The sequence below is a fragment of the Dreissena polymorpha genome, chromosome 9, assembly GCF_020536995.1.
Source record: "Dreissena polymorpha isolate Duluth1 chromosome 9, UMN_Dpol_1.0, whole genome shotgun sequence".
NCBI classification, from domain to species: domain Eukaryota; kingdom Metazoa; phylum Mollusca; class Bivalvia; order Myida; family Dreissenidae; genus Dreissena; species Dreissena polymorpha.
In genome coordinates this window covers 72,103,048-72,129,513 of record NC_068363.1, presented here as the reverse complement: position 1 = coordinate 72,129,513, position 26,466 = coordinate 72,103,048, and positions in this window count along the sequence as shown.

Below are 26,466 nucleotides of genomic sequence, written 5' to 3'. Positions count from 1 at the left end.
AGTAAACAGACTATTGCAGCCACTGTCACTTTATTTGCCTTCTTTCTTATACTTGGATTCTAATACATTCTGTTTACTTATAAAGTAAACATGTATGTCCATCAATTTAGAGTTCTGCAGGTTATGCTTAATTTGTACAGACAATTATCTGACAAGCTGCCTTTTACTTTTTTATGTATATTGACTTGGCAATGTGTATTAATGTGGCTATAAGATTGGTGGTTTCGCTAAATAAAAAACCAATGGATAGATTGATTACCAAAAACCCTAAAGTTGTTCTCTCCCCATTGAGAATTCCGAGTACACGTAGTATTCATTTGCCTTTTAATTACAGACAGTTGCTTTTTTCTAAACCTACAGTCAAATTAAGTTTACTTCGAACATCTTTTATTGGAGATACTATGCGGCGGTGTTCTAGTTCGCAGCATAATCAAGCTCCGTGTAATCGGTATCCTACAATAAATAAGTGCAACTCCAGGAAGTGTTGATGTTGCAAGTTTTTAAATATGTCCTCTTTTATTCTTTCATCTGTTAATAACCGCAAATTTTCAGTTAACATTAAATCCGATGTCTCATGTAATTCTATGCATGTGGATTATGTCATCACTTGAAATGTACCCTGTTGTGGTGCGCAATACGTTGGGCAGACTGGTAGATCACTTAAAACACGTTTTAGGGAACATTTTTTTTAATTAAAAATAACAATAACTATTACAACTTCATTTACCAGCATTTTAATAAAACGGGTCATAGCGTAACAAATATTCCAATTCAACCTGTGGAGCAACTTGTTTTTAATAATAGTACTTCAAGTCAGTGCCAATTAAAAGCAAGGTGCATGTCGGAATTTGAATGGATTAGACGTTTGCAATCAGCTTACCCACTTGGATTAAATGATAATATTCTAAATGTTGGAACTATTTCTAAAAATAAATCGATTAATTCATTTTCTCTGATAAGTAAACGTCTAAGAAATAAACGTTCATTAGAAAAAAATGGTAACTTAAGGCGTAAATTTAAACGTCTGCTTTCTTTAAATGACTGCTACACTTTATTACAAAATGGGGGTAAACATAAATTACTAAGTGCACTTTGCTCTCTTTCTGTTTCTTCGTTGGCGCATATTGATAAGGAATGTAATCTTATTTTACTTCAATCTGACCCTCTATATGAATGTGCTTGTATTATTGAATCTTTCACTGACTTCTATCTTAAACCTTTTATTGAAAATGCACTTAACAAAACTGGAAATCGTATCAAAATTGAGTTTTGTAACAAAGGTCTTGATTTAGTTGACCTTCCAAAAATATTCAATGATAAAAACGTAAGTCGGTTGATTCCTCCTTATTTCCGCAATAGTGAATCACCACTTATTTGCTACAAATATAGTAAACCTGTAAGAAGTATCGTTTTTAATTATAATTCTATTTCCACGGATATTAATGTAATAAGAAATTGTCCTACATCATGTGACTGTTCTAGTTCCAAATATATATATGGTCCAGTTGGACATGTTATTACCGGGGACCTTAATTTCGTTCAAATTAAAAACCTTAGAAATTTACTACGCAGAGGCTCTAAGTATAGATTGCCTATTCCTGTTGATTTTGATGACTGCATTAAGAAAATCGTAACATCCTAACAGGATTATTGCACTAAATGGTGCAGGAAGGAAAATGCTGAAATTACTGCACTCAATGATTGGAAAACCAAAATATTTAGTATGGCGATGAATAAAATATATTTTTATGATACAAATCCTTTGGCCTTACCACATTCACCTAAATTTAATAGACAAAATCTTTGTAAATTGCTTGAAGACTTAAAATCTAAATTCGCCATAGTTCCTGCTGATAAGGCTGCTAATAATGTTATAATAATATGACGAGTGTTTTATGTTCAAACTATTTCACAAGAATTTTCACAAACTACATCATGTTGTGATTACAATAAGCAACCTAATGAAATTATTGCCGACCATATTGCCGAATGCAAAAAAATAAATGTAATAGTCAATATTACTAACAAGAAATTGACATCACTTTACTGGATTCCTAAATTACATAAAACGCCAAATAAAAATCGTTTTATCGCTAATTCAGTGTCTTGTACCACCAAGCAATTATCAGTGTATCTGACTTCTGCATTGAAGGCTATTAGATATCATATAGCTAAATATTGAAATAAAGTTTATGAAAATAGTAATATTAACCTATTTTGGTCAATACAAAACTCCTTAGAAGTTATTGATAAAATTGAAAAGAAAAAATATAAGGTGTCACAAGTAAGCACTTATGATTTTTCTACATTATATACAACGCTTCCTCACGCTTTAATAAAATTCAAACTTGTTTCTTTGATTAAAAAAACTTTTGCTAGAGAGAAGTGTTCGTATCTAGCTTTAAACACTAAAACAACTTTTTTTTACTAATCGGATATTAGATAATTACATTATTTTGATTGGTCTTGACTTTTGTACAGCACTTACTTTTCTTCTGGATAACTTGTTTGTTGAATTTAATGGTAAAATATTTAAACAAATTATTGGCGTTCCTATGGGTACTAATTGTGCCCCACTTATTGCTGATCTTTTTTTACATTGTTATGAAAGCGAATTTAAGTTAGAATTATCTAAAACTAAACAAGTAGATTTGATTCAATGTTTTAACCTTACTAGTAGATACATTGATGACATACTTAATTTAGATAATCCATTATTTGAACAATATATTCACAAAATCTACCCAAACGAACTAGTCTTAAATAGATCGTCTCAATCCAATACAGACGCTGCGTATTTAGACTTACATCTTACCATTAATAATAATATGATTAAAACTAGTTTATACGACAAACGGGACGACTTAAACTTTGATATTGTGAATTTTCCGTTCCTAGATGGCAACATCCCTAAAGGTCCTTCCTATGGTATTTACATTTCACAGTTGGTACGTTATGCCAGAGCATGTTTATGTATTAAAGATTTTAATGATCGTAATCTTTTATTAACAAAGAAATTGCTAAAACAAGGCTTTTTGTATCATAACCTAAGAAGTAAATTCGCTAAATTTCACTCAAAGTATGGTGATTTAATTTCTAAATATAATGTTTCTTTAAAATGGCATTTAAATAATGGAATTTACCATCCATCATTTTATGGAGATGTTTTGAAGCGTGTCCGCAAATTAAAACATGTTAAAGAAAACGTTCGTATTAACTTTTCAATTTCATTAACTCGTTTTTATCAAAGGGATATGCTGATGTACTTAAAAACACGTGCTTGATGGTTTTCGATTCACTATATCTTTCTTCTCTTAAAATTTTGGAATCATTAAGTGATATTATTGGCAGTTTTCTCTGTTGAACATAATTGTGTCTTTGTGTCGTAGGAACAAAGCTACATGAAAAACTACATTTAGACTCACATCGTACATTGAATCATGAATTTCACAGGCGTCTGTCTATTACACAATTTTAATATACGTAAATTAATAAATACAAAAAATTAAACGACACATAACTCCAAAAAGTTAACCTCAATTTTTACAATTTCATTTATATCATAAACACCGCGGGCGCCAGTCTAAAGCACATGGCATAAATCAGCGTGAAGTTGTTTCCTGTGGCTGCAGGTGTTTACAAGACAATAGTTCTATTGTGAATTCGCACTGGAGAAGCGTTAACGCATATCTGTATACACCCCTGAAGAAGTCATACGACCCACTTTCACTGTTGTAATCTTCATGCATAGGTCATTGGTTTTATATCGTTCAATTTTCATTTTATTTCATCTATGATAGGTGTTTCTTGTTAGATTTATTTTTTAGCAATCGCATAAACAACAAAGGTATGTAATATGGATCCTTTACACCCATTATTGCTCCTTCTTCCTGTATTTGCGCGATGATGATCTGAAATATTAACTTTATGACGCTATATTTTTAAATCTTTTTCTATAAAGAAGGAATGTAGTAGATACGTGTTAGTAGTTTCATTTCATCGTGCCTCAAAAAGTTGTAACTCTCTTGCTCTGGTATCTTTCCTACTTCGAGTAATTAAATGATAATTAAATTGAATGCGTTTTAATTCCCTTTTAATATTGTTTAATTTGAGTTACAATGCTATGAGGTTAATTTTTATTTATGTTGTTTTGTATTGTGCTGTTTTGTACTGTTTGAGCAATTGGTAGCTTGCCTTAAATAAAGGACCAACTGATTGTTTATGATAATAATTCAAGACTGCTCCAGCAGCTGGAGTTTCATTTCTTTATATTTATATACAGGGCAATACGTTTTCCGACTTCGGACGACGAATTTAAGGACGCGCAGAACGTGTTTTTATATACTGTTATGGGTATGCCGTGTGTGATCCGATGTATCAATGGCGCACATGTTAAAATCATTTCACCGAGAACAGGGAACGACAAAAGTACAAACAAAAACCAAAACACGTTCGAACTAGTATCTTACCTTTAATTATCCTTTAAAATCCGTCTAATAATCCATTTAACTCAATAAATGACGACTTTGCATCTAGGGTCTTTAATAATTATTTTAGCATAGTTAAATAAAGACCCTTATGCCATCCTATCACTATCGCTGTCGTTCTCAAACCTCGTAGCTACAAAATGCCAACTTTTCAGGAGAGAGAAAAAACCGTCTCATTTCTTTTATAGGAAACCTCGTAGTTGCAAATAATTTTTTATTATAAAAACGTTTTTGTCAAATTTGTCCAAACGAAACGATGTACCTATAGGTGAAATGGCGTCGCTACGACTTTTCGCCGGGAAAAAAGCCAACAATCTTTCTACAACATTTCGTCACGTCACGTGGCTTTTTCAAGGGCTCTGATTGGCGTAGAGCTACGAGATATAGCACAAAACACGCGCCAGACTTCATATATTCGGAAAAGACGTAAATAATATTTTAAAATGTTGGAGCTACGAGGTTTGAGAACGACAGCGACGAATATTCAAATGAGATTACGAGCTCAATAAACTTTCTTCTTCGTCACACGCTACGTCATGTACCTACTCTATGTACATTACTGCTGTTAAAATGAACCGGAGCAGTTTATCAAATAATAGCCGTTGGTAAACTCGGTTGCATTTGCAGATTTCTGCATACAAACATAATTATGTTTAAACTTGCACAATGTTTTATTTGTCTATAGTAAATGCCCTTATTGTACAAGAAAATAATTTAATATATAAATACACAAAGAATGGAAAACATTCCATTAACACAACAGATAAATGAGTGGATAATACCCGTGTACAAAATGGGAGGTTCCGAATTCCATTAAGGTGCTATTTTTACCATTTTATACTTTACACAGCTCTATGCCTAACGTGAATGAAATCGGAAAGCTAATATTGCAGATTATTTATGAATTGTGCGATATATTTGTATGGCTTGTTGTACATTCTTTATTGTCAAAAGTATATGCATGGATTATAAACAATGCACATTACACGAAATAAGGAAAATGTGGTAAATTGACAATGTCGATATACAGTACATGTACATGTGAAATAAGTCGCGTTTATAATAAATCGTCATAACAATTTTGGGGAAAATGACGCAATAAGTATGTCATTTTATGACGCCATCAATCACCTGATTCTTTATACGGATGGCGAAAAATGATGTCATATGACTAGATTTAATGGTTTATGGTCGTATAATTTTGAAGCTAAAGTTTTCTCGACTTTATTTCTTATGAAAAATCATTCAATGGTAAAGTAAAAAAGTAGTCCGTGCACGCGACTGGTATATCCCACAAGGTTGAATACAGGCTAGTATATTCCATAAGGTGTTATACCGTCAATGTCGCGTTAAAAATGGGATAAAAGCATTTATAACCACTCGTGATAAAAGGGTTTAATGTACCAACAACGTTTTCTGTATTGATTTTGCAGTTGTATAAAGGTTGTGTACTTTAATGTTTGCCTTTGAAATCGCAAATTCGTTTTATAGTTATGTCGACTGTTTGACGACTTAAAAAATAATTTATATACTGGTATAACCTACCTGCTATTGCACTAAAAAGGCATATTTTGTATATAATATAAGCTTAATTTCCTTATCGTAAAAGTATTATTTCAAACCGCAAAACCACTTCCGTGTTAATAAGATCATACTCGTAGACTTTAACGTATTTTAGTTTCCATAAACATAGGCGATCAACCGGTGCGTAAACACACTACAACAGCGTCTGTCAAGTAATTAATGTCATTAGAAATGAATTATGAACAAGGCCCATACTTTTTTATAGAAATTTTACGTACATGGTGAATTGTTATGATGTTTCGCCCATTTAGACAAATTAGATAAATCTTCAATAATTGATCAATAATTGTTCGTATTCTTACATTTATCAATAGTATCGTGATGTTGAGACATGAACTAAGAACTCATTATATACATTGATGCTTGTAACCACGTCTGAATTAAACTAACCGAACTTCCATTGTTTCTTTACAAGTCATACTAGCTTGTATATGATAAGCGTTCGTTGCAGTCAACTATATCGGACATCACCTAATTTTACGCTCGGTGAAGAGAAAATGTAAATATAACATCGAACCACTGTTTCTACAAACGGTCATATTCCCACGTCGGAAGCACATATTTCACTATCTGTTATTATATATATATTTTGCACATCGACTCAAGCTTTTACTTTCTGCATCCCAATTTACAATCTGACAGTCAGTATTCATACCGTGATGTGTACAGCATGTGGTTTACATCAACAGCGCGTTTAATGTCATTTTTTACAATCATACAAGTATTGATTAGACACAGATTGCAATCTCAACGTTGTTAATGCCTTTTTTATTCAAATCATACAAGACAATATGTCGCCACGAAGTTATCTGTTGCTTCATGATGACGCCTGTAATATAATTGACAATTGTGGACTAAATAAATCTGTGTTGCCTTTGCCTTCCAATCAGTCTTGTTCCGGCATTGCTTTGGTTAACTGTTTACAACAAACATTTTGTAAGGCGGTTTTTAATAATTGAAACAAGGGTTTTAAAACTATGCGAGACACGTATTAAACTACAAAAAAAAGCAATCTGTTACTTTCAGGTTGATATAGTGGCTGTTGTTTAATTAGTCCATTATACTACAGCCACTGCATTGTACATGAAACGATTGCTCAGAGAATGCCCATTACATTCGTCTTCAAACAGGTTACGAATATTCACTAGAACACCATTTAATCGTATATTCAATTGCTAAAAGCCAGTTTTAACAATTGCTATATCAATATATTTGCTGTAGATGTTAAACGGTTTTTTTCTGTAAACAGTATGAAATGTGATTTCTTTAATGACATCATTTACTCAAACTCAACGTCTAGCAATCGGTACCATTATCCTCTATGTTATGATAACTATACAGCAAAATTTACATACACGCGATATTGTATGTATCTCTCGGAAAGTTTTTATATTTAGGTGTTGTAAATGGTATAGTTTAAGGCAATGAAAACAAACGTATTGTATAGCTCTACTTTAAACGCTATCGCACATGTATGATACAGTGAATTTGTTTGGTCATAGTTGTGTATAATGACGATACACTCTAAGTTTCCTTTGATTATCCGGAGTTTTTGGTAACGTTGTAGTTATTTATGTACGTGGTGTATGCTCTTAAATTAAATATTGGTCAATAAGCATTTGCAATAAATCGATCGTAGTATGTATCTTTACCGAAACACTGATTAACGTAGTTTAATGATGGTAAATATATACTGGCCAATCATCAACACTGTTAAACAGCTCGGTGTAAATATTAAACGCTGCATATGTGCCACTCATACCAAGGGGAACCCATACACAGTGGATGAACATACGTATACAACCTCGTAACAACAACAGTCAGTGTTGTTATATAATTACATATAGTAATGTAAGTAAAATATACGCAAACATATATTATGATTATATGTACAGTGAGATTGCTGTGAAACAATATGTGAATATATTGTCAGTCAAATGTGTACAACAGCAGTTCACCACAAAATTATCACATATTATTATTTTTAAAGTTTTGTCATCTTGATAAAGCAAAAATCACATTTGTAGAGTATTGTATATCATAAGATTCTTAAAGCAAATTAGTCATGCATAACCCTCGTTAATATCATACATCTAATGCATACATATTTTTTACGATCGCTTATAGTAAAGATATCTTAGTTTAAGGGCTGATTGTATTATGACCGATCAGTTATATGCAATTTGATGGTTTCTTCTAACAACATCTGAAGTGAATCGCCCGACAGGAAATCACTGACAATAACATATCAGCTTAAACTGCCAGTTTTCTCGACTATTTAACGTGCGTGCCATGCATGAATGCCATGAATGAGATATTTGTAATGGACAATTGTTACTGCGTAGAACTAAATATACTTAACGAAACCAAGCCTATTATTGCGAACACATTTTCGTATTTAATCAGATGCAAATACATTCGTTTATAGTTTAATGGCTTTTATTATTAAATATGCTTTATCGGCCTCTATAAAAGTCATTTACGATGTGTTCCATTTTTCAGAAGGCATGAAGCATATTGTAGTATTACCCACGAACAGGTTGTATAAGTATCTAGAAAACATGTAAATTAGTGCGAGATTACCCTTACTCAATGGCATGTATGTCCTTTGACCGATGTCAATGCAAATATGTCAGAAACAGTGCATATCGTGTAGCATGCATAATTCGAACGCCAAACTTTAATTTCTAACAAATGTTTACGACAAACAGTCTCGTTGCATAAATTGCAAAGTCAAAACTACCTTACGTGGCGACTTCAAAGACTTGCTGCTCGTCAAATGAAGTTTAACAAGACATTCATAAATGCAGTTGGGGCATACTACACGTTATCAAATGCAAACAATACCAGTTACAATGTTGCGACATTGCGTCCTGTATACATAATTGTCATTGCATGGTATTTCCGCTTGCTTTAGCATGCACTGATATGCATATAAAACAAATGTTAATGTATCGCATATGGTTGCTTGGTGTGCATGCACAATGCTACTATTTTGTAAAGACAACTTTTAAACAAAACAATATAAGTTCATTGACATTCAATCGCAACTTTTAAAAATAAGTCAGTGGTTTGCGTGACTTTCGATTAATGAAATCCTCAAACTTTGTTAATAGACCCTTTCAGTTATTCGCATTTACTAGTGTAAGAGTTGTGTCCCTTAGCAGGATGTGACGTAATGAGATGATACAAAATCCGCCAGAGAGAAAATTGTACAGTGTCGCTGATAATATCAACGTCTCTTGCACTATGTATGCTTAAATTGCACAAATATTTCATTTTTATTATAATAACGCCTATTCAAGCTTTCGCTTTTCGCAAATATCATTTAGTACGTTGAAGCGTGAAAATACATTAAACATTGCGTTCAATAACCCTGTGTGTCACTAGACAAATCCCGTACTGTTACCACTAAACTTTCAACGTAGATATTTTCTGAAAATGCCAAATATTGAAAAAAGAGCCGAATGTTTATATTTTAATAGTATTGATCGTTGGGATATGATTTGAGCGCTTATTTATCACTTGGGAACATGACCTTTATCATTGAAAATGGGAATTAAAGTGTCAATTCACCCCACCTGCAAAGTTTAGACTCCGCCCACTGGTTGGCAAATAGAGGTGGAATTCATAAAAGCGCATATAGGGAAGGTTTACAAAATCATCGTTTTTAATTATAATCATGCAAAATATCAAATAAAATTTTACTAATTATGTCTGAATAAAACATTTGCTTGCAAGGAAATGCATTTGTGAAACGATTATATTGTTCTTATTATTTATATACTAACTCGGGATTAGAACACAATGTAAGAGCTCGGTATGAAGTTACGACAAAACTCTCCATACTTTGCACTTCGCGACCATTTTTTGGCTTAAAAACTTATCATACATTGAACTTATTTCAGAATAAATTAAATTTAACGAACGAAAACAAATAATGAATATAGCAAACAACAAATATATCGATTTGATGTACGTTAAATATTGTACCTCATTTTAACCTTTATTTGTCTTAAAAAACTTACCTTGTTACACACAAAATAAATTCTCTTGATTAATTTAATTGTTTGTTTTAATTGTCCACACCAATTTTGACACTCTTTGCTGCAGCATTATTATTAGACATCAGTGATTAGGTGTACTGCGTTGTCATTTATCCTAAGTGTTGCTTTTAATTCATCAAGGCAAGATACAATTGGGCACTTAATGTGTATACTGAAAGACTTTAACATCGAATATGATGCATTCAAGGGGAAATAAGGTTATGGAACCGAACCATATGTACAATACTTAAACAAAACATAGTTGTAATTGTGTTCTATTAATAAAATAGAGTGCTTCATATTTGTTGTGAGTGTCAATAATATTGTTTTTCTTTACTTCATTGGTGAATCGAACTATAATACAAATTGTACACAGACCATTATAGTTCTCTCTAATGTTTGCTTTTGGTGTTTCCTGTATTTGTTTAATGCTAATCCAACAAGAAATTACGAATGTAACGTCTGTGTTGCTCTATATTATTGAATAAAGGCAGTTTTTATAGAATTGTAAAACTATGCGACGGACACGCAACAAATGGGGTGGGAGATCTGGGTTTTTCTCGTTTGGTTCTGAAACAGATAACTGGATACAAATAGACATTGCCTTGATCATGAAGAAATGGATACCGTTGACATTATGGGAAGCTAATGGAAAACCTTAATGGTATTCCTCTTGCTTGCAGGTACTGCAAACCATGGATACTTTGGAATTACTGTGTTCGGGATTTATTCAGTAGTTTAATTCGTCATTTAAAGCGGGTATATACGATTTTTTATATGTGTTTAATTGTAATATATTGATAAAATATGTTACAATAACACAAAATAGGCAAGAAAAATTATACATTAAAGCCAAATTTCATAAAATGCTGCAAAGACAATTTAGCGCCCCTAGCCGATAGTGACGTACATATTTTCCTACAATAACCGAAGCATTCGTCTTTGTATTATAAACCGTTAAACTACGAGGGGTATTCCAGAAGTTCGTGGAATTTCGCTATAACTTATTAGTTTAATGGTCAAAGTCAATGAAATTTACATATTATACAAACCAATTATCACGGACTTTATATATAAGCTAAAAATGCATGAATTCCATAAAGCGCGTTTGAAACGCGTTGCCATAGAGACCTCAGTAACGACATGCGGCACACGCGTGTATTTTATTATAAGTATGAGCGTTACGCGAATTTAAATTTGGTTTAAATGTCGTTGATAAACAGAATTAACGGCAAATTTCACGTTACAGCGCCTAAGTCCTCCTTACAGCCCGGATTTGGCCCCGATGGACTTCCGCGTCTTCCCGGAAGTTAAATCACAGTTGCGCGGTATTCGCTTTGCAAGTAAACAGGAACTTACAGTTGCAGCAAAGCGAATCGTTTTGTCTTTTGACGCTGACTGGTATAGAGACACTTTTGACAAGTGGATTTCCCGACACATAAAGTGCATTCGCGTTGGAGGTGATTATGTGGAAAAGATTTGACAGTTGTTAACTTCATAACGTCATTGACGTTGAACAGAAACGTTACACGTGCGTCGGTGTGCGCATTGTGCACATGTTTAAATCTCTGATATATATTTATTGTTTTATGTATTTCCATGATATTTGGAGAGTAGATTTGGAAAGGACGAAATATTCTTAACATGCTATTTGTTTGTCCATTTATGTTACCAAATGAAAGTTATAGCAAAATCCACGAACTTCTGGAACACCCCTCGTTAGTTTAGATGCACATCGTACATGTATGGTATACATGCTGGCGAATTCGGCTGTACAGCCGTTTTCAATTTCAGAAAAAAATATCTGGCTTATTTCGCATTTTTCGACACATGTTCTTCTTAACTTTTATTTTAATTTATATTAAAATATATATATAATAAGTTTTTTACACAGTTTATATAAATTCATAAATATTTGACAAAATCGTATATACCCGCTTTAAGAAACATAATAGTTTATCCTGCCTCTGTTGCAAACATTGACCTAATAAAGCAGGGTCGAATAAATTTTCCTATCTCCGGTCAACAGGAAGTAGTGTATTCCTACGCACGCTGTTGCACATAGTTGAGTGTAACCTTTCAAATACACTACACAAGGGTGTAGTATTTTACCAATATCGGCTGTTATCGTAATTGTAGACCAAGAGAAAAATATCACAATCTCGATTCATTTTTTATTTTTTCTCAAATTTTCAATAGGAAAATATTAAAAGGAACAGTTTAAAGTGGAACTATTTTTAACGTGACACAATCGGTAGTTATTCGGTCGTCTGAAATGTTGTGTACATAAAGGAGGCTCGACAAGAATAATTATATTGTAATCTCAATTTATAATTTGTCTTTGATAAAATGTGTCAACGGCATGAAGCAGGATAAATCGAATACATGGTTGGTGCCGAGATGGGGAAAGTTTTTCCGGTTCGGCCCGAAAAAGAGAAATAGGGCTCGCTAAAGCTCGCCCTTTTTTCTTTTTCTAAGCCTTACCGGATGAACATTCTCCATCTCGGCACCAACCATCGATGTTATCGTAAGTTAAATCCGAAAACAACTGAGATCTATATCAAAAGCAGAATAGGATGCCTGTCACAAGTGATCAATATTAATTGAGGCACAGTTAAATTTGGCTTGATCATAACGCCATACAATGATATCTCAAAGCCTGTGTCTAATATACATGTTAGAGCATATAGACGTGATGGCACATGTGTTGTTAGGTCTTGGGCAAGGTATACTACCCTACTTTCTGTTTCCCTTTCTGTCAGACACGAGTTTTTTTTTTTTTTATATTCACACTGTTTATTGCATATGTTTATCATGTGTATACATAAGTCGTGTATATCGAAAGTAAAAAGAAATAATTATGGTAGTTCATGTATGTCCGTCTTCATTTATCCAATTAATACAAACAAAGATCATTAGACATTGAAACATGAGGGCCATGATGGCCCTGTATCGCTCCGCTGTTTTTTGTGCGAAAAAAGCGTGCAATGCGCATGGGTTGAAATGTACCCAAGCAAGTGACTTTTCAACAGTTTCTAAACTTTTTTGTTTTAAGTGCTGGCGATCTATTATGCAATAATACTCGGTGCAATGATATTTTTGCCACAATTTAAGCAATATCTACATCTGTGTGGAACATTTCTTGTTTAAATCGCATTTTCTCGACAAAATAGTCAGCAATTGTAAACGCTCGATCTACTTGAATAGAATCACGTGAAATATTTGGCGAGAGCGAAGATGACATATTTAATTCAGCACAAATCCAATCAGGAGACACAAAAGTATGAGAACGAGGCATAATATATTTACCTTTCAATATCTTGCATTTCACATCTTCAGTTTAATGCTATTTCAGTTAACTGAACAGCGTGACAAACATAATAAAGCAGAATATGCACATGAATCTGATTAAACACAGATCCACTAACATATAAATCAAATCATGTTTGTCTTTTTCTAAGTTCGAAAGATACTCTTCTAAATTATTTATCTTCGCGCGTAGAGTGAACTCCAATTTGCAAACACCGACTTCCGTGACGCAAATTCACTTTGCACATTTCTAAACACAATATGTGTATCTTGTATCTAAAACGTAATCTTTTTCGTTGACAAAAAACACATTTCATTGTTCCTATCAAACTATATGATGTCAGTCGTTAATTCCATTGCTTTTTGTCATTCGGTAATCTTAATTTTCGCTTCACAACGTGCAAACGAATCAGCTCAGAATTACCAAACACATTTTAAGAAACCGATTTTAAATGGAAGATTGGAAGAAACTACAGCCAATGATATCGCTCGTTTTAAAAATGCGAAGGCAGACTCTACCAGTGTAAAATGCGGAGAGATTTCGCGGGCCACGGTTATATAAAGAGTATGTTCATTTTTGTGACTCCCGGAACAGGGTCAAATTTGACCCCAGGGGCATAATTTGAACAAACTAAGTAGAAAACTATTAGATGTCACTACATACCAAATTTGGTAGCCGTAGGCCCTACGGTTATGGACAAGAAGATTTTTAAAGTTTGCACAAAGTAGACCCTATATAAGCATGTGTTTATTTTTGTGATCCCCGGGGCAGGGTCAAATATGACTCCAGGGGCATAATTTGAACAAATTTAGTAGGGGACTATAAGATGTCTCTACATACCAAATTTGATAGCTCTAGACTCAATGGTTATGGACGAGAGGATTTTGAAAGTTTTCACAAAATAGGCCTTATATAAAGACAGAGTAGTTTTGTGAACCCCAGGGCAGGGTCGAAATTGACCCCAGGGGCATAATTTGAACAAATTTGAAAGAGGTTCACTACAAGAACATTCCTAGAAAATTTCACCAGAATTAGACCAGTAGTTTAGGAGAAGAAGATGTTTAAAGAAAAAGTTAACGCACGGACGCACGGACGCACGCACGCACACACGACGGACACAGGACCACGACATAAGCCCCGCTGGCCTTTGGCAAGTCGAGCTAAAAACTAAAATATAAAATAAAAAAGTAGAAAACTGATTGACTTCACACAAACTATGTATTTTGTTCTTCATTCATCACTGATTTTAAATTTAATTGTACCGCGGAATAAAATATGCAATTCATGAAGAGCGTGCTTGGGTCAAACCTTTTTTTTTAATTCCATGTTTTATTTCCTTCGTAAACATAATACACTTTCATAAAGGTTTGTTATATCTTGAAAACTGTAAAAAGATCTTTTCCTGAAATCATATATATGTTCAATAAATTGAATACCTCTGTCGAACCATGTTTTTGTAAAGAAAGTTTTATTTTCGTTTTTTATAAATGAATTATTCCAGATAAGTTGTTTTTGTACAGATATTTATTTTTTTTCTAACGCAATGCTGAGCCAACCATTCAGAATGTTTTTTAAGAATACGGATTTTATGTTAAGGTCTTTACTTCCTTTTCATGATAATTTGATTTAAAAATCAACGTTCCACCATAACTATTTAGCATATTGGTGTATAATTTAATCAGTTTTGAATCTGGTTGAAATATAAATCTTTTTATCCAACTGGCTTTGAGGGATTTTAAGAGTATGTCATTTTTAAACTACCTTCGGCATAATCTTGTGTAATTCGTTTTCTGGCAATTTTATCTGGTTTGTAACATAGCGATTTTATATCTGAGATTATGACTTGAGATTGGTTTGGTAAAACTGTTAATGCATATACAAGCATTGGTATTGCAAAAGTTTTTAAAACTATAATTTTTTCCAATTAAAGATAGTTTCCACCGCTTCCATTGATTTAAACAAGTTTCAAAAGCATGAATTTTTCCCGGAATATTTAATGACATTATTTCTACGGGATCGTTGCTAAATTCTATTCCTAAGGATGAAGCATGGTTGGAGCTCCAGATAAATTCATTGTGTTTGCAAAATTTAATTTGACTATTTTTAAGTGCTCCTAGCTTAAGGATTTTACATTTATGCCTGTTTAATGTTAGTCCGGATATTACTGCAAATTCTTCTATGATTTTTATTAATGTTTCGAATGATGTTCGACAACCATCAAGTATGAAAGAGGCATCATCAGCAAAAAGCGACTGTTTTAATTCTACATTATTAATTGCTATTCCTTTGACTTATGTGTTAAGTTCAATGTCTATCGACATCAATTCAATGCAAATAATGAAAAGGTGAGGAGATAAAGGACATCCTTGTCTGACCCCTCTTTGTATACTGAAAAAAACTGAAAATTGACCATTATTTGTAACGCGTGATGTTGCATCTTTATAAAATAGCATTACCCACTGTAAGGTATGCTTACTAAATCCAAAATGGCGGAGGCATTTAAACATAAATCCATGATCCAGACTGTCGAAGGCTTTATTGAAATCTAAAAAAATAGGAGACCATTTTCATTACTTTCATCCATAAGTTCAATAATTTCATGCAAAAGTCTTACTTTTTCGCCAATATATCTTCCTATGATAAATCCTGTTCGATTTATCCTGATTATATTATTTAAATAAGGTTTCATACGATTGGCAAGGGATTTTGTAGCTATTTTGTAATCAACGTTAAGATGGGCCTCCAGGTATCGATCAAAAGGGTGTCCAAATGGAGAAATGTTGCATTCTGCGAGACAATTTGCAATGTCTTGAGATATAAGGAAATAATCTAATCGACAAAATATAGGTGGTTGAGTGTTTGAATGCCATGTGAATACTTTTTTATGTGGATTTTTTAAACGCCATATATTACATAGATCATTGTTTTCTATTATTGCATTTATTGTTACGTTACATTTTTTAATTGTATCTAATCGACCGTTTAATTTATCTAAATTATAGTTAATACCAGTGTTAAAATCCCCTACCAGGATTAGTGAGTGGTCATTATACATCTGTATATGTCTATCCAAGCTATTAAAAAACTCCATATTATCTGTATTGGAACCGTAAATATTAGACATAACAATTAATTGTCCTTGAATTTCTATTTTCAATATTTGAAGCCTGCCCGTGATTATTTCCTGATATTCTAATATAGTGTATTTAAAATCTAAATCTGTATTGATAAAAATGCCTATACCTAGAGAGTTAGAGCTGTTGCCGCTTAAAAAAAGGTCTCCTCCCCATTGATTACCCTAAGTTGCTTTATTTACCTCTGCATCACAATGTAATTCTTGAAGAAAGCATATATTGAATGTGTTTTCTTTAAGCCATTGAAACATAATGGAACGTTTTGCTGATGATGCTAAGCCTTTTGTGTTATAACTGCATATTTTAACTGTCATTTTTCAAGTAGGTGTGCTCGTTGTCATGTTTATTTTTTTTAACTACCAATGTGTTGTAAGTATTTGGAACGTTACCCTTAAACAAAATATTATGTTTAGACCCCAAAAAGCAACAGGTACACATAATGAATAATACAAAAGTTAACAATTACAAAAAGGAACGGGTTTCGCAATAACAGGTTAGTTGGTATGACAAACACTTTCAATAGAAAAAAGAAAGAGTACATTCTGAAAGAAACAAAATAAAGCGTGTGTATGTGCGTGCGTGTGTGCGTGTGTGTGTGTGTGTGTTTGTGTGTGTGTATTGTACATATGGAAGTAACTCTTAAACAAAATATTATGTTTACACTCCAAAAAAACAGGTACACATAATGAATAATGAAACTGTAAACAATTACAAGAAGAAGTGGTTTTGTGCCACAACAGGTAAGTTCGTATGACAAACACTTTCAATAAGAAAATGAAAGAATACATTTTAAAAGAACAAAATAGAGCGTGCATGTGTTCGTGTCTGTGTGTTTATTTGCGCGTGTGTGTGTGCGTGCGCGCGTGCGCGTGTGTGGGTGTGCGCATGTGTGTTGTGTATTGTACATGAGGAACATAAAAAATAAGTGACAAAGTTGTTTTTTTGCCTAAACGGCCACAACTGTAAAAGCAAAAAAACTTACATAACACAAATCAGTTTGGCTTGCCTACATCTAAACGATACATATATAAATATATTTTTTTCTATTCGATAACCATTAGTAAAACAAACAAACAAGTGCAGTTTGAACAAACTACAACTAAATAATGATCGTCATATACTTGGAAAGGAATAGTGCATTTATATTAGCCATAATTTTTTGAACAATTTTAGGAGTATTTATTGCTTAAGATTCTTGTCTATATATATATGCATGCTCCCGCGCATGCTTGTATGTTCGTGTGTGTATACATGTGTGCGTAACTTTTTTTCATTTATAAAAAAACAACCGGTACATTGTGGCAATCTTGTGCAAGCTAGATTGCCGCTACGGTTATCAAGCAAGAAAATTAATATTTAGTATGAATTAAGAGCTGCCATTCTTTGGCCGTCTAAAACACAAAATTGAAAGTTTAGACAGCCATAATGGCCTTTTTTCGGTGGGTTTGTCTATGTATGTAACAGAAAATAGCAGTGCATGTATGTGTCCGCGCGTGTGTGTGTTCTTAATTGTATATTGCTGTGTTTGTTGTATCATGAATATGCTATAAAATATTGTCATCTCCAGAAATAACACTAAATCTTATAAATTTAATAGTATTATATTATTTAGTAGACGATTTGACACGACTACTGTAAATCTACATAAAACATAATCAACAAGAGAATCTTATTTATGGCGATTTTTTAGAGTTATTGTGCCATTATTATTTATGGCCATTTTTTCTATTGAACTCTTGAATTTCCTCGCATAACAGGCTGTCCAATGATTGTGTACAAAGTCGTATTAAAATCTCACAATGAATGACATAGTTATGGCCCGGACAAGCTCATCTATGGCCATTTTTCACGTTTGAACTCAAAGTGTGTTCATGACCTTTGAGATATCGACGCAATTCTTTCGCATGACACATTGTCCAGTGATTGTGAACAAATGTACCAAGTAGTTTAAACATCTCACAATGAATGACATAGTTATGGCCCTGACAAGATCATGTATGGCCATTTTTTTACTTTTGAACTCATAGTGTGACCTTGACCTTGGAGATATCGACGTAATTCTTTTGCTCTTCACACCGTCCAATGATGGTGAACAAATGTGCTAAATGATTTTGAAATCTCACTATGAATGACATAGTTATGGCCCGGACAATCTCATTTATGGACATTTTTTACCTTTAAACTGAAACACTTCAACTTGAAAGATTAAAGATATTTTTTGACATCTACCCCATCAAAAAAACATGACAAATACTACTAACATGAATGAAGTATATAATCCAATATGTTTTCACAAACATGAATGTTATTTATGTTATCGTTTATTGATTATTATGTCAATAAACTACATGTACTGATGTAGGAAATATTTAATGTTTTTATGTATTAGCTGTTTACATAAAGTATTAAACGCCTGCATATAAACGGTTTAGATAATTTAGGTTGTCATAATTAATTCTCTGTCTCTGGTTTGAATGGTTTCCACGTGGTTCCCGTAGATCGTCAGCGGTGGTTGAGCAAAACTATCAAAAAGTATGTTCTATAGCGATTGTTAAAAAAAGGCTCAGTTCACTCTTTGAGTTTTTACTTCGGCCAAGGGAGGTCAAGCCAGAAGCGACATTGTTCCGCGTTTACCTTATGTGTCTGGTCGTTTATGTCTCTGTAGAAAATAGTTCCCTTCTTGTCCATGACGATTTCACAATATCGGACTGTTTTTTCCTAACATAGAACATTTGTCCTCGTAAAGTGGTCGTTTACATACACAGGCTTTGGTTTCGAGCGCTGTATTTTCGCTGCCTTCATAATTTGATTTCTCCCCATTCTTGAGACCAGTTTAATTATTATCGGTCTCTCTTTCTGTGGCTGAAAGGGTCCAAGTCGGTGACTGATGTCGATGTCGGATTTTGCTAGGTTCAGGTCAGGAATGTGAGCGTTTAAAGTTTGGATCAGTTTTTCTGATGTTTCAGTATAGTTCTCTGTTTCGCTATCTTCGATACCTTTTTTCTTATATTATTTCTTCTGCTGTATTGTTCCACTTCGTTAAAATGGAGCACATTTGCAGACTCGATGGACTTCATTGCATTTTTAAGGCGTTCGTTTTCCATCGTTTGCTCAAGTAGTTCGTCCCGAAGCTGTTTTTTTTTTCTTGGCACTCTTGGCGTTTTCGAGTTCTTTTTCGAATAACTCTCCTTCGAGTTTATCCACTTTTTGTACAATTGTACCCAGAAGTTCTTATTTTAATTGGATAACAAATTCCTTAATTAAGTCTTTGAGATGGTTGCTGTCTTTTGTAAGGACATTGCTCAGTTGTTCGTTTATGCTTTTAAGTTCTTTTGCAATCACCATATCTGTATCCGTATCGTTACTATCGTTACTTGAATCACTTTGAACGTTTTTCTGTTTCTTTTTCCTTTGTTTTACAGCAGTTTTTTCACACAGGCTGGTATCACTCACGCTGCTTACGCTGCTTATATTGTCTCGTGGTCGCTTATCACCGGCTTTCACGTCCTGTTTATCTTGTTGCATATTTATTGTTAGTGGTATAGTTTCTATAGTCTACCTTGTGCTTTTTTAACAGTTCGTCTCGTGGAAAAACATGTCTGCGAAATTCAAAATGGCGTCGCCCATTCTTTGTGATTACGTCATTTCATGTTTTATTTTATTTTGAGGATTTTTTTACACAATTTCTTTTCTTATTAATAATAAGTAGAAAATAAGTTGTTACCGGTTGTTTTAGTCCATATATTTATCACATTTTATGGTTAACACATAGTCTAAATTGACTTTTAAACACATTTTTACACGTGCGAAATAAACCACGTATTCAGGCACGAGGTTGCATGGAACACTAGATCTGCATGCCATAATGTGGTGTTATTGAACTAGTTATTTCATCGGGTTACTGTGTTCGCTAAACGCTATTCTCTATGTCTATTACAATAATAAAACACCACACATGGTTCATATAATACAAATATCCGCATGAATACTAAATGATGTGCCAGAGGGAATATTACAAAGCAGTGACTACGATAGTGTCTCTAAAACTTATATTCAACAACATGCAAACGCAACCGTATGGATGACGTAAAATACGATCATCGATCACAGCGAGGAATGTCCGTCTTTTCCAATGTGACAACTTTAGTATTAAGTTTTTACTTTGAACATTCAAAAATGGACGTTGTGACTCGATGTAATAAATAAGAGCTTATAACGCAAATAAGAACTCATCGTTCATTTTACGATCGTTAATAAAATAATTATGTGATCTATTTTTATAGCAATAACCACATTTTTGAAGATAAAGAAGACATGTATAAACATTCAACAACGCAATCAAAGCCCTTACCGATATTGGTGCCTACGCGTCCATTTAAGGTGAGGAATCAATTGGATTACTACGGACGTTTTAGATCAAATAAAGAAATGTCCCAAAGTAAATATTTTGGGACATAAACTACCAATTAGCGTGCAAAACAAGCAAATCCGCAAACAAAGTTAGCAAGTTTCGCTCATAGAAACATTGTTAGACATGGTGCACATTATTGCTAACATGTTAACTAGCATATACATGCGCTTAGTGAGTAATGAAAATGTTACGTGTTCGACACATGCGTGGTATCACGACTTAAAACGGGTACATTTCGCAAAATGGTATTCTTTTAATGTATAACTCATGTTTGAAACATTATTTAAAGCATATATTTAATTTCTTCCCAGACATATGAACGAACAAATTTGTGTACGAATGCTCGTTATTTTATGTTAAGCATGGGGTTATATGATACAATAATGATAATGACACAAGTCTTAATAGTTGTTGAGATTTGTTTCTTTGTATGATATCTAGGGACCGAGTCTTGCTACGGTATATTGTGTTCCATCAGTGCTAAAGTTCTTTATTATTAGAATGCAAGTCAGCACAAATCAACTTATAACACCATTATGGTAAAGCTTATTGTAAAGTTTGATTTTGCACTTTAAAAATCAGTAATTATTAATTATGCGTGTTTATTTTTCAAGGTTGTCACTATTACTATTAAGACAATCGATAATATAACCTACAGCAATGACTTGTTCTCAATTGTATCTTGTTCTGAGAAACCTGGGCTTAATTCATGGGCGCTAATTGTCGTCCCAGATTAGCCTGTGCAGTCCGCACAGGCTAATCAGAAAAGACACTTTCCGCTTTATGGTATTTTTAGTTTCGAGGAAGTCCCTTCTTACCGAAAATCAAGTTTAGGCAGAAAGTGTCGTCCCTGATTAGCCTGTGCGGACTGCACAGGCTAATCTTGGACGACACTTTACGCACATGCATTATGCCCAGCTTTCACAGAACAAGACACAATTATAAAACCTCGAAATACCCGTTGATTTCCTATCACACTGACACATTTACACTCTTGTTTCATTCACTAACACATTCATTCACATGCTACTAGCATGTAAATTCAATACGTTGTCTTTACAGTCATTGTAGGCGCTTATCGAGTATTTGTACATAACTTATAAGTTATTGGATCAGATGTTACATTTTATTTGACTTTGTTACAAAGGAATTGCGATCGCTCTATTAGTTTTATATGTTTATATATATATATATTTATATATATATATATATATATATATATATATATATATATATATATATATATATATATATAGTACCAATAATCAGATGGTATTTAATACGGATGCATTTATAATAATCAAGTCAACGCCACCGCGGAAACGCATATTTTGTAAATAAATAAAACTCTAATTTAACTGATTTGTGGTACAAGTCGGTGTGACTGTTGTGTTATTTAAACTATAAAAACATAATTAACCGCATAAAGATCGTGTACTTTCTCAAAAAGAGATATTGTCTCTCTGCAAAGTCGCCCATCTATTTGGCAAAACGTGGCCGCATTTTATAAAAAAGCATTAGCAAGGGAGACTATACTAAATTGCATAATTACAAATAATCATGATTTACCTACCCTCCATTGAATCAACCAGCAGCGAGAAAGCTGCGTATCATATAATATAACATTTAACCGAATTCATACCATGTTATATATATAAATAAACAGTAATACAAATGTTTTTCAAACATATTGAGCATTAAGTACGAAATTATAGGTTTCGGTTTTATTAATTGTGGCTGATATTTGCAATACTATTCTGACATGTTGGCTAGGGTCAATGTCTCATTTTTTAGAACACCTGACAACTATTTTTGTCTACAGATGTCATGATTCTCGCCAGTTTCGTCGTGTTTCGGGTATATTTGTCGTTCTCCTTTTTTAGCGTGCTATGTTAACACAACACAACATAACGACAAGAAGGGCGAAACATATCATACTTATTGCAATGACACGATATGTGTCTTTCAGCTGATATTCCATGAACGAAGAAAATGGGCTACATAAATCAAAAGTATCGTGTTAGAGCCTTTTTATTGGTACTGCTGAAACGTATGCGTCCGTGTTGGCGGCTTTGCGACTTTCTTCTACCCGCAAACACGCCGAGACGATATGGCAAAATAAGTAAATTACGCATGCAAATTCTCCCATCGTATTACATTGTTATAAACAAAAGACATATGCGGAGCCCGATTTACTTTCTGAGCTTCCAAAAACACATATCAAAACTAGTGAAACAGTTCTTATTTAATTTAAACGATAAACCGCTTGTCAAGCTGTTCGTAATATTCGGAAAACATCGCATCGACTTGCAAGGGTTATGTTTAATCTATCATCAAACATTATGCATGTATCGAACACACACATATTTATGCCATCATCAGACGTGCATTGTCGAAATAAACCACTGCAATATATCTTCCTTTATTTCGGCAATGTTGAAATATAGCTGTCACGCTCGGCGGACTGCTTTTTTGTATGACGCCGCTTATCACGGTTCAGTCGGTCGCCATTGTTTACCTTGTGTTTCGACTTTTCGCATCAATGAGTGGCTAAAAATCTACAAAATGCAATAATATAATACATATTCTTTCATTTCATTGGATATAAATTGTTCAGAAATAAATATTTAAATATATGAAATGTTTTTTTGTTTTATTTTAATGTATTTTATTTAATAAGTCAGCAGTCAAACACGTTGTCTACTTAAGTCTAAAATGTAAATTGTTCTTTAAAACATGAAACAATAAAAAATAATCAATCAAGAATTTCAATTAAGTTGCATCAAAACATATTTCGGCAAATAAAATAAAATTTGTCAACAATGTTTAACCACGAACCAGCGAAATTTGATGTGGTATGTGATGGTTTGTTTTCAAATGACAATATTCAAGTTGTTGTGGAAATAAGTTTTGAAGAATTAAGGCAAAAATTTGGAATAAATGCACTTCGATTTGACATGGATTTAGCTGAGACTACTGCTCCTGAGTCAAATTATGATGATCAATATAACACAAATGTTACAGTTTAAAATGAAGCATAACATCTTACCCAGTTAATTTAAAATTAATTTTAAAACATGGAGTGTTCTGATGTCAGACAGTTCATCACCAAAGAAGAAAACAAAAACACAGCAAAATGCATTAAACGAAACAAAACAGTTCCAGAGGTTTCTACTGACAAAGGGTGACCCAGGGACATGCATCCGTTGGATGTAGATGTTCTTCGCGAGCATTTTGCTAAATGTATTCTATATATGCAACGACACGATGGCACAGAGTATGAGCCGATAAGTATCCGAGCCATCATCAGTAGCCCTTTTAGCATTATAAATGAGAACGGGCCACAATTTTCTCTGACAAGAGAAACCTTAAGTGCTGAAAAGAAAAGCCTTAAAAAAGCAGGTAAAACTAACTTTCTCTTTATATAAAAGCAAAACCTGTATAAATTCATTACTTAATACTTTACTACATTATTTAATGAAAACTGTGACAGTTTGTGATTTACTGACAAAACACTAATATTTTGTGTATACTGACTGCAGTATTTCTATAAGACAACAATCACTTATATCCACAGTTTACACAAAGTGTGTTGCCTTTTTGGAAAAGTACCTGGTACCGATCAAATCTTGAATGTTTTTGCGTAATTACAGTTTTTTTGGATTTTTCGCGTGAATATAGAAATATGGACAAAGAAAGATGTATTTTGTATAATTCTATTAAATGCTATAAATAATAAATATCATGTTTTGAAATAACCTGGTATTTCCCAGATTTTCGTCTTTAATTGTCCTTATTATTGCAGCTACCTTTTTTTAAATTGCCTGCCCTATACTGTTACTAACCAGGGTAATATAAAGTAAAAAGTAATACATTTTTGAAATATTTAGAAATGATAATAATAAACAGTTGGTGGGGGACATTAAACTGAAAATATCTGCTGATGGAACCCAGTACTTGGAGCTCAATGAACGGCAAACCAAGACTATAACTGAAGAAATTTGAGCGATGTTAGAAGAGTCACCCCAAACATGTTTGCCACTAATGAAAATGATCACAGAAACACAGTTCATTTGTACATAATTTATGCACAGAAACGCATAGAAATTTTTTGCGATGTAAATTATCAATGCTATCTAGCTCCAAACACAATTATGAAGCAGGAATCTGATCGCAAAGAAAGCCTGCAACGGTTCATTCGTCAAAAAATTGGGATGAATAAATTGAGCAAATTGCTCAGGATGATGGCAACTGAAGCCGGTTACCAGAAGAAAAACGTCTGAACAATCATTACACTTGCAAGAACTTGGTTCAAAAGCTAAGTGAGCATAACATTCCAGCCTCAAAAATTATGTCTGTCACTGGACTAAAGAATGTACACTCAATTTTAAATTACTCAAATGTTATTCATGAGCAACATAAAACACATAATTGCCTCCCATGGTCAAAATGCAGAACAAATACAATGTAGAAAACACTTTGTCACCAGCGCGGAAATTCTACTTAAAACACCATTGCAAGCGCCCCACCCACAGTACAGCTACCACTGTCCAGATCATTTAAATCCCAGTTCAAAGACCTATACAATACATTGTTTAAACAAATGTATTTTAAAGGTCTTTGCCCAGTTCTTTGGGGCAACTTTCCACATTCAGAATGTTCATGTACACAATAACTCATCCAGTATCGAAATAACACATTTAATGCACTGTAAATCCGACAAAAAGATCGATTTGTTCTACCCACAACGTCGACTCTTATTGTGTAGTCCATTTTTTCAAAATGAACATGACTCTTTGCATCGCTATACATATAATTAAGTTATTATTTATTTGGTTGAGTTTTTGTAACATATGAAAGTGATCCGTTGTTTTGTAAATAATTTAATTGTGTTTATCGTATTATTTTTGTTTAAAATATTATGATACTATTTTTGTTCGAGGAACAGTTTTCAGCTAAGGTCGAACAACAATGTTTGATTATAAAAACTTTAATATTTTCCTTGTAGTTTTTTTTCCTATTATATTTTTAAAGAATAATTGACGACTAAGAAAATTGATGTGATCGGTGCCGAATAAAGCCAAGGCTCGTGGTTCAGATTTTCTAAGCCTCGCAAAATAATCTTCGCTTTATTCGGCACCGACCTTGTGTTTTTCTATTATACGTGGACTGTTCTGAGATTTTTGGTCAAAATGGAGCACATGGACGAAATTGAGTTATTCACATTTTCAGAAGCCTCCATATATGTTGAACACAGAAACATAAAGCTGGTTGCAATTTTTCGCAATTTAAGGTAAAATCGGCTGATTTCAAAATGCCAATTGAAAATAAAATCTTCTTTTATTTTCATGTCAATAAAATCAGTAAATAAATGTTAAATATATCTACAAGTGCTTTAATTGATCAATAACATATGACATTATAATATGGTATAAATAATACTACTAAAGAATCAGAAAACATCATCAACAATATAAAATCTCTATTGGTTACC